Genomic DNA, 10,320 nt, shown 5'->3' with positions numbered 1-10,320 from the left:
CTAGAAGTCTCCATATGTTTGAACTGTCTTCTAGCCTTGAAAAACCAGTAAGCAAGGTCCGGGAAGGTAACTGATGAATGTATCCAGCACAGAGGTAGGAGATCCTTAACATCCCCTTGCTGCCGAGAACATCTGTTCATAAATTAGAAACCAGAAACTACTTAGAAATGAGCAAATAAAAGTATATGTAATGGCAGTATTAAAAAATATATGTACAAATATACATATATACAAAATTCAATTTTAATGACAGTAGAGATTGTTAAGTGTACTATTCAGTTTTCATTAGCCTGAATGTCACATGCTTTCCAACTTTTAATTACTCTTTCTGTTAGCAATATGATTCTATGGCAAAATTTTGCTCTCTTTGGCACCAGGTTGAGACAAATCTCTTCATGCTATTGTGCCCTTTAGGAATACTGTCAAATTCAATCATTCAGGACTCATGAGTCTTGCACTAACATGAAGAGATTGATTTGGAAACCATGGGACTAAGGTCCTTTTCTTTTTTTTTTTCATTTTCCATTTCCATTCCTTAACCAGGAAACCTGAGATTGCCAGCTTTGCTCTCACATGCAAGCGAGCACGGCCCTAGATTAATGCTCTTGGATGTGGCAGTGACTGTGTCTGCCAGCATTTTCTAATCAGTTATATCTGAAATATCAAGAATTATTGTGATGTCAGAAAACATACCACAATATAGCAGTCTCTACAGCCCATTTAAAGGCAGTTAAAAATAGATATAAAAACTACTTCAGGCAAAAATACAGAGGAATTCTTGACCTTTAGTAAATTTGGTCTCATTCAAACAATGTATGTTTTAATAAAATCTATCAATATATACCTAATAAGGAATGTAGGCTCTCCTACACAATGGAAAAGTTTAAAAAGGACAAGCTGAGGAAGCTGATGAGTTTGTTGTAGCAGAAAGGATTTGTGCAAACCTTGACTTGACAGAGCGCAGCTGTAATGGTGACAATTTTTACCTGTATGTGCAAAGTTCTGATGGTGGTTGAGCCAGTTCTGATACTCACATTGCAAGATGGATACTGAAAAAAATGAAGTGAGTGTAGAGAAGAGCTATGGAATGATCTGAAGTCAGAGGAAATGCCATGTAATTGAAGAACTAAAAATCTTAAACTACTCACTGAATCAAAGAGATTGAAAGGTGAATTGATAACAGTGTATACATATATGCACAGGAAAAATATTGAATATAAGGGCCACTTCAACCTACCAGAGTTAAATAGGAAGGAGTGATGTATAGCAGCTGGAATTAAGCAAAATAAAATAGTGTACTGTTCAGTACCTAGTTCAGTACCACTGATAACAAATAATCCTTGGAATAGTCAAGGGCTGCGGTTGATTCCTTGGCTCTCTATCTTCAAGTTTGGACTCAATGCCTCCCTGAAAAATGCAGGCTAGCCAAACACAGGCTATGCTGTGTTGAAATCCAGCAGGCTCAGTTCACGGTTAAATAACAGTTGCCTGTAATTTACAGGAGATAAGACCATATACTCCTATAGTCTCTCTTCTTTAGGCTTTATAAATAAATTTCTATAGTTTATAAACCTTCCAAAACCTCTATAAATAATTCTTTTCCTCCTACCACCTCAAGTTTAGCTTTCCTTTCCATGTATGCCTCATCTGTATTTGGCTATCCTGTCCTACTTGCATAGCACTGCGACTGACTGATTATGAGGAGATGATGGCATACACACTTCTTGTCCCAGCTCCTGAGACTGCACAACATCTCTCAGAGAAGTTTCTTAAGTAGTGATCGTGGCCCTCACCTTTATTTGACCTCTAGGAGAATGCACTTCAAGCTCTCTCCACAGCTGCTCTTTTTCAGCCTTTAGAAGAAAACAGACAAAATCAAAGCTTTCCTCAGAAGCAAAAATCCATTTAGAGTAATTTAAGTGTTCTTATATTTGCTTCAGCTTTAGTGATTACTTACAGCCTAATAGGAATATTGGGCTTGGCCAAACTGGTACCTGCATAACTGGCAAAACTGGCATCTTAAGTGCCTTAGCTGTGTGCTTTTCCTTTCCCGATGTTGTTTATTGTCTCTTTGAATGTAGACCTACAGTTTTCTTCGTTGTTATATTTTACCAACACACAAGGTTTTTCTCATGGTTAAATACGAGATTCTGGTCTCCTAATAGATATGTAGATAACACTGTTCTTTTGCTCCAATAGCTGACATAAGGCTGAATCTGGTAACCTCACTTACTGAAAAATTGTGTTATCATTGGGAATACTCACACATGTAAAATGAGCAGGACTTGGCCCTTTGGTCATATTTTTGTAATAAAAGATAAAATGAGATTTTTAGGAAACTGCAAGTTATGACCATAATATTTATGAGGCTGTCAGGACTGCACTGTAAAAATTCATATTATTTAATTCTTCACTCTGACACTAAAGCATCATTTCATTTATATGCAAATAAGAATATACTCTACTGCTGTTTCTTCACTGAAGAAGCTGTTTGAATTATTCAGATTTTATTAATAAAGCTTCATAAATAAGTATTTTTTCTACTCAATTGGTAGTGGCCATGAGAGAGAATCTGTTTATCAGGCTTTGTTATTATGAGCTTCATAACAAAATATGAAGATTTATGGAGTACATAATTAGATGTTATGTGATTGTAATGGACACACTGGGTTATCCAGATGCAAAACTCTTTATGCATTTCTCCTTGGCAGAGGCATTGCTGGAAAATGGACTAAACCCGTCCCCATCACTAAGTTCCAAGAAGTGCCTATGAAAGGAACAGACCAATTTAAAACCTTTTTTTAATCATACACACTGAAATAATTTTGAATAAAGAAAAGATGCCTAAGAAAGACTACAAGAAATGCCAGGGAGAAGCAGATAAGGAAAATTATGTGCCTTCTCTGGGCAGAGGGGCTGGTCTGCAGACTGAGTGTTAGCTGCAGGTGTGACAGTACAATCTACAGCCTGAAGCTGCCTGGCCTTTAAATCATCATTTAAGTGACCAGCAATTAATATTCCCTTCAGGTACAGATCATAGTCAAAGTAATCCTGTGTGAACTCAGTTCTACCTGTGCTGTGAAAGAAGCTGCCTATGGTGCTGAGCCCCAGCACTGAACCTTGGTTTGGGACAGCCAGGTCTGCAACCTCCTGATGGATTTGGGCAGAACAGGGATGTCCCAATGCTCTGCTTAGACAAGGCAACACCTTCATGTTTGCAGCAGATGGGCTTCAGAGAGCCAGGTGTTTTCTTCAGCAAAATCAGAGCAAGCCATAGAGACTGAAGTGGCTAAAAGAAGTTTATACAAATTGCTTTATCCGAGTTAGGTCCCTGTATTTATGATAAATTAGTCATTTTTTTTTAAAATACTGCCACTGAATTGTCCCCATGGAGTTGAAGTGTGAGACAGTCATTAGATGTCCAGTGCTATTGCACAAGACCATCTGTGTGCCTATCGATAACTTAATGAAAATTTACGGGAAAGAGTCTGGATGTGAAAGACCTACTGAACATTTCATAGCAGCCCACAGGGATTTATTACTGTATGGTGTAATCCAAGCAAAGTTTTAATCTCACACACAGTACCTCTTAAAATCACCACAGCAAAACTATTGTAAATGAAAGGTAGAGGAGTACATCTAGTCTGGGGGCTTGTGCAGAGAGCTGAAGATGTTTTGTGGGAAAAGTTGCTGGCTTGTATTTTGACATTGCTGATTGGGCATGAGCTGAATTTAGTGTCTCTCTGGAAGCAAGATCATGGAGCATGTCTTGTGGAAATCTCTCAGCATCTCAATCAAGACTAAGAAATGAGCCTGTAACTGTATACATGACTGTTCTTGAACCAATTTTTTGAATGTGAAATAAGGGTCTGCAAGCCACTATGTTGGGCTTAATCCAACTAAAGTATCTCTGTAAACTTTAAACACGTGCATAACCTTCTTGAAGGCTCTGAACTGGGTTGTGTGCTGCTCTTAGCAGCATGTGCCAGATAGATGGGGGGGGTGGCTGTGAATGGGCTTGCAGCTACTTGAAGGATCCTGGTTTGGGTGACAGAATCAGGGAGGCAAAGGATGTTCCAAAAATTCTCAAATTGTCTTAGTCACTATGGACTTAATGATGGTCAGAGCAAAATTTAATCATGTTATACATGATTGGGTGTTTTGAATTACAAAAATCCTACAAAAGACACCCACTTTTCATGCTATATCACACATTTTATTTTCATTAATTGTTATAACATTAAGAAAGACCTGCAAGCATTATGCCTAAAGTATTCATTGCATTAATTTTTGAAGCTGAATCAATACTGTAGCACTGTAACTTTCCTTTCTGGAGTTTAATTTAGAAAAAAAAAGCTGATACATTAAACTTCTTTTCTGGAGACTCTTTTATATTCTGCACGTTGAATACAAGCTAAAACTTGCAGACAACAGCAGAATGCTTTTATGCCTCTAACAGTATGCATATGCTGTCTATTACAATATTATTCACAATAAGCGCAGTCAAAACAGAAAGTAAAACAAGTATAAATATCTGTTTTGCTGGGATATCTGTGACAGCACTGTAGCCAAGAATAACAAATTTTTAAGCCTACAGACATTTGATATGCAAAAAAAAATCTCTTTGAAAACAGATTTAAACTATGACCCTTAGGACATTTTATGAAGCTTTATTTATCAAAAAAAATAATCTAAGAAGGAGCAGAAAAAAATTCATGAAATACACAGTAATTTTGGTATGTTTGAACTCTCAGCTGAAAACTGAAAAAAAAAAAAAACACCAAACAAACCAGCTGTATATCATCTAGGAAGTAAAGTTGTAGGTTGTTTTCAATATACTAGTAAGGCTAGAATTAACAGTACAGATGAGTTCAGAAAATGTGCATATAGTATTCTTCAATTACATAGTTTCGCCTATGGAATTCAGTAAATGCTGAATCTGGAGGCTTGAGTTGTCTCCTGCACACTACATGGTGGGCACAAGTGGAAGGGATAAGTTACTGATCCAAAAATCCATAGTAGTTTCTTTCTCTCCACTCCTGGTAGAGGACAGATACTAATTTTCAGTAGTGAAATTAATAGGAATTTTACTCCTAGCTCTGCAAAAGGAGGAAAACCTAGTAAAAGAATATGATTGTTTTCCCCCCTTTTTTTTGGAAGTGGTTATATACATCCGGACTTGCCAGAGCCCCGGGGGTACTGATGGGCCTGGTCAGCCCCACCTGGGGCCAATCCCCATCCTGCCCAGGACCCTATTTCAGCACAGGCTGGGGTCATTAGCCTGGGCTTTGGTGATGCTGTAAGAGTGCTGATCTCTTGCTCCCTACAGCCTTGCCTGGTTGTGGGCTGATGTCCTGGGCTGTTCCTGTGCCCAGGGAGGTGACAGAGGGGTGTGGGGACTGTCCCCTCCCTGCCCTGCTCACCTCCAGGGATGAGCCCTGGCTGGTGAGATTCTGCCTGCCCTGGTGGTCCCTCCAAGCACTGCCAGAGCTGCCAGCCCTTGATATGCCCTGACAAGACCATTATTACACCTGGATTTTACTGCACAAGGAATGCAGCACTCAGCTCAGTTTTCCTTTATTTCTCTCCTCTGTGGCAGAGACGTACAGTGGAGATTCCGTGAAAGCCTTCCAGACAGGTAATGTTTTGACCCATGTGTTTCCAGCCTGGTAGCTCTCTTTGCATGAAACTGTATGTTCCTGGTTAAAACTCGTAAGTTCTTTGGCCGAAATAAGCAAGTACAGAAATTTAAATCAGGTACCATGTAACCTAGTCTGGGCAACTGAGTAACCTAGTTTTTAGGTTCTCACAGCCCAATAATTAAATGAGAAGAATTCCTCACTCTGGGCTGTGATATACTTGCTTGCTCCTGTTTCCACTTCAGTTTTTCTTTGAGACAATAATATTAAAATCTGAGTAAAACAATTACTTTCTTGCAATCTCTTATACTGAAAGTAGTCATACCTCCAAATCAGCTGCCTCCAATGCTACTGCAGTACCTGCCAGCTACTGTAGGGATAATAGTACTGAACTTGGATGTGGAACCTTTTTTGGTTTTTTGCTTTGGATTTTTTTTTTCTTTTACTAAGAGGAAAGGATAACATGACTTGGAAAGGCATTATTTGAAGTGTGTGTTGGTGCACTGCAGAACTTCTCTATTAAATTCTGAGGATGAATTCTCTTGTGAGTAATTTACTGTGGCTCGACTGATTCATTTATTTTTAAAGAGAATCATCTGTTTAGTGGGATTTTTTCCTTTTTTCATTACTTTTAGCTATAGGTAATGAAATGAAAACTAGATTCATTGTTATTATATGAAAAACTATAATGAGCAGACTTTCCTAATGACAGGAAAAGGTGGTGATTGCTATGGGCTGACAGAGGAACATGTTGAAGTTTACTGTGGCTTCAGCCCCATGTCACAGGCACAGCTCTGCATCAGGATACAGCAGAGCCTTCTCAGGTTTGGGCACAAGGAGGGCAGGGGTGTGATGGTGTGGGAAGGCTGTTCTGTTTCTCCTCCTCCCTGCCTGGGAAGCCATGCCATGTTTCTAGTCTACTGGAACCTCTGGCAAATAAGTGGGAGCTGTGCTCTCCTTGTTATCAAATTACATGTTCAGGTGTATCAGACAAGCCCTCTCAACACAGGTGAGGAACAGGACCAAGTAGCACATATGGCTGTATCTGGAATAGGCAGGACAGTCATTTAAAGATGAACTTTTTTGAGGCCTCAAATGTCATAATGTTCTAATGTTCCTCTAAGTATAGAAACTCATCTAGAAAATTTTATTATATCACACCACCTTGCCTATTATCTGGTTGCCTGCTTTCTGCCAAAGTTTTGGGGTTTTTTTATCTGGTGGTGGTGGTTGTTGTTCTTGGCTTGTTTGGCTTTTTTTATTGCAGGAAGGCACGTAGGACATTAGTTTTTCTAAAAGTCCTACACAAGACCATTTTTGGAGTTTGTAGATCCCTTTCATCTCCTCTGTGAGGAAATATTTTAGTGCTGTAATTTGGTGTGAGCATGCTCCAAGTAGAGGGTTTGGCTGCACATGAGCTTTCCAGGGTACACTTTTGATGACTACCTTCTGATTTTTATTTTTGTTCTTCACTCTGTGGTATGCAAGCCATAGACCATATGGTACAGCTACGGAAATATGCCAACTCATTAGGAAACTGCTTCCTATTATAGCTACAAAATATGGAAATGATGAGTTAAATGGATCAAAAGTAATGTCACAGTTCAAGAAAGCAGCAAACCTAAGTCACTTACCTATGAAAACAGAAATATTGTTGTCCAGTAGGTATTTCTAAAATACCTAATGCAAAGAAGACAACTGAAAATTAATTTAATTCATGAGTAACACAGGGAGGTACTCCAGTTCTTTTGCCTCACTGAAAAGGGAATGGGGGATGCAATGGTGGCTGTTCATACTTTTTCCATGGGATTTGTCAGCTTCCTAGTGACTAGTGCGTGTATTCAGCAAATGTGAGGTGTTGAAATGGACCTGGTTTTGGTACAAATGTGGAAGTAAACTGACATTTGTGCAAGTCCATGCATTCCTCAGGCGTTACTGTCAGAGAAATCACTTGTATTCTCTGTTTTGTCCCTCTTAACTGAAATTTTTGGCAAAGTAAAAGGAGTCGCTCAGAAAGAGGTATTATCATATGAAGTTTGAAAAATGGAAAAGCAGCAGGAAGGAAGGAAGGATTGAGAAAAGTGGGGTTTTTTTCAGATAGCAGAAGCAGCTCAGGAGCAGTTTTACAAACAGTGTTGGAAAAACTGTAACAAAGGACAGAACTGAATGGTGACAGCGGTGCTAAACAGGGGGGAAAAAACTCAAAGGAACACTACAGTGCTCCTTTGGAGTTGCTGGGGAAAGCTGAAAAGTCATGTTTGTTCTAGTTACAAGGACCATGAAGCTGTTGTGGAAGCATACGACTTAGCAGGGTGTCTTCCTTCAGAGTCTTATGAGTAAGGAAAGAGAAACGAGGCAACTGTAATGCCCCCCTCTGCTATGAACGCTGCCTTTCATGTCAGAAGAAATGCTGAGAGGTTATGCCATCATGATCCCTATTATATTCAATATTCTTGTAGCCACAGGCTTTGTGTCCTAACCATTGCTTCTCAACTCTGAAAACTTAATTTCTTCATTTTTATCCAAAATATAGCCTTTGGACACAGTTAGGGGTATTCTGTGTCACAGACAGTCTGTTTATCCCAGAGCACTCTTGCATAGCACTGACCAATGGAACTTTATTCTCTGTTGACTTTATCTGCATTTGCATATATACAATGCAAACAAAGCTGTGTGTAACAGTTTTATTTGATAGCATTTGGTATCCACACAGCTCTGATGAAAGTTACTTCCTAAGGAGAGGTGGAATGAAAAGTCAAGCCTGTAGATGAAGAGGTATTCTGGAGAAAATCCATGGAGGAAAACAAGAAGAGACATTTTTTAACAGATCCTAAAATCAATGAAGAGCTGGTAGGGATAGCTGAAGATTAAAATGGGCATATTTTTACATTAAAATTGGCCATAAGTGGATTAATTTTAATGTTCCTGTAGGGTGCTTATACTGAGAAGCATTAAGGTCAAAATACAAGCATTTTAAACTAGGAAAGCAAACAGCTTCAATTATAGCTTGAAATAATCAAGTTTCTTAATGGGAGACCTCAGTAACGACGAAATTATGATAGAAAAAAAGATGGCTACAGGAATTATAGCAGTAATATGCAGCCAGAGGAGATATGGGGTGTGGAAGTAAGCCAGGGTCAAGAATGAAGTCAGCATCACAGCCAACAGGGACAGCCAACAGGTCAGAAAAGAGAAAAGCAAAAGAGAGTGAGCAGCACATGTATAATATATGTGATAGGCAGGGCCAAATCCTGTCTGAGCTTACATCAGTACAACTTCAATGGCTGAATCCTCTTAACACCATGTCACTTCCAATATGATCTAACAACATACACACAGGCTTTTATTTAAATCAGTGCACAAGGCTGTATTTTCTCTTATGCTGTTTCTAGGCAATTGTTACTTCATCGTTCCACTGCTATTACTATTACCATCTTCGACACTGCTGAATTTCTTGTTTTGTATATTTTCTATGAGTAAACATTCACCTGTTTCATATCTGCCTTCTGTTTCAGCAAGATAAAATTCTTCAAATTACAATACCATTTTAAGAAAGCATGATATTTTACACTATTGCTTGAACAGTACACTATTTATTCACATTTTAAAACTGAATTCTGTGTGCATTCTACCCAGTGAACCTACTTTTTTTTAAAACGAGGATTTGTTTATTTTTTACAGTGTTAGTATTCGTGTTTTCCATATTTTGGCATCAGTGATGTAAAAAGGAATTATGAAGAGGAGAACCAGCTCCCAGAATTAATAAGCAGGAAAACTGACTTTGTTTGAAACTCCTTTCTTATCATATCTTTTACACTTGTAGCATTTATATTATTTTTGAAGTTGTCACTGGTGTGGGAACAGTTATTTTAATCTAACACCTGGTTTTGCATACAAGTAAAATTGTGCCTACTTATCTGCATGTATGCATGCACACAAGGCTTTACTATTCTAAACCCAGAAGAAACCATGGGTATTTGGTTTTGAACTCTAGCTTTTTAAACTCTAGCTCTTTCAGTCTTTTTTGGAAAACAAAACAAAACAAAAAAACCAACACCCTGCAGGTGATTTTTCAAATGAACAAACAAAAGCAGTAAGCTTTCTAAGCCCACTTCTCCCACAATAAAGTGTTGTTCCAGTCTTTGTCCCCACTTATGACCCACAGGAAACTTTGCCTCTAACTTCTACAGCTTATAATAAAAATTTAAAAAATTGTAAATCTCTAAAAGCCACCAACTCCCTGCCCCCAAACCCCAGGCTTCAGCTACTCTTATTTGTGTATACTTTATCTTAGATTAGCATTAGAGAGGATTTATTGACTCCTTGTGTACATAAAAGAGCATTAATTAACCCTCAGCTCACTAACTAATGCAGAGCAGCAGAGGTATTGTCTGGTGTTTCCCTGCAACTAACACACTTTTGGTGCAAAGAGCCACCAACACAAGAACAAAGAACCACAGTTCATAAGAAAAGTGTTCCCCCATGCAGAAAAAGAAAGCAATACATACAGAGAAAGCTGTACTGTGCCCAGCATGGCAGCATCCCTGCTGGAGGTGTGCTGGGATCCTGGCAGGCTGAGGGAAGCGCTTTGGAGCCCCCAGGAGACAGCAGCACTGGGGCCCTCACACCAAAGCCGTCTGTCAAAGGGAAATTTTATACTGAAAGGAAAGTAATACATATA

Source organism: Empidonax traillii, unplaced genomic scaffold (genome assembly GCF_003031625.1).
Source record: "Empidonax traillii isolate 1590-97213 ecotype Southwest subspecies unplaced genomic scaffold, ASM303162v1 scaffold295:size639837, whole genome shotgun sequence".
NCBI lineage: Eukaryota > Metazoa > Chordata > Aves > Passeriformes > Tyrannidae > Empidonax > Empidonax traillii.
Note: the sequence above shows the minus strand (reverse complement) of the source record.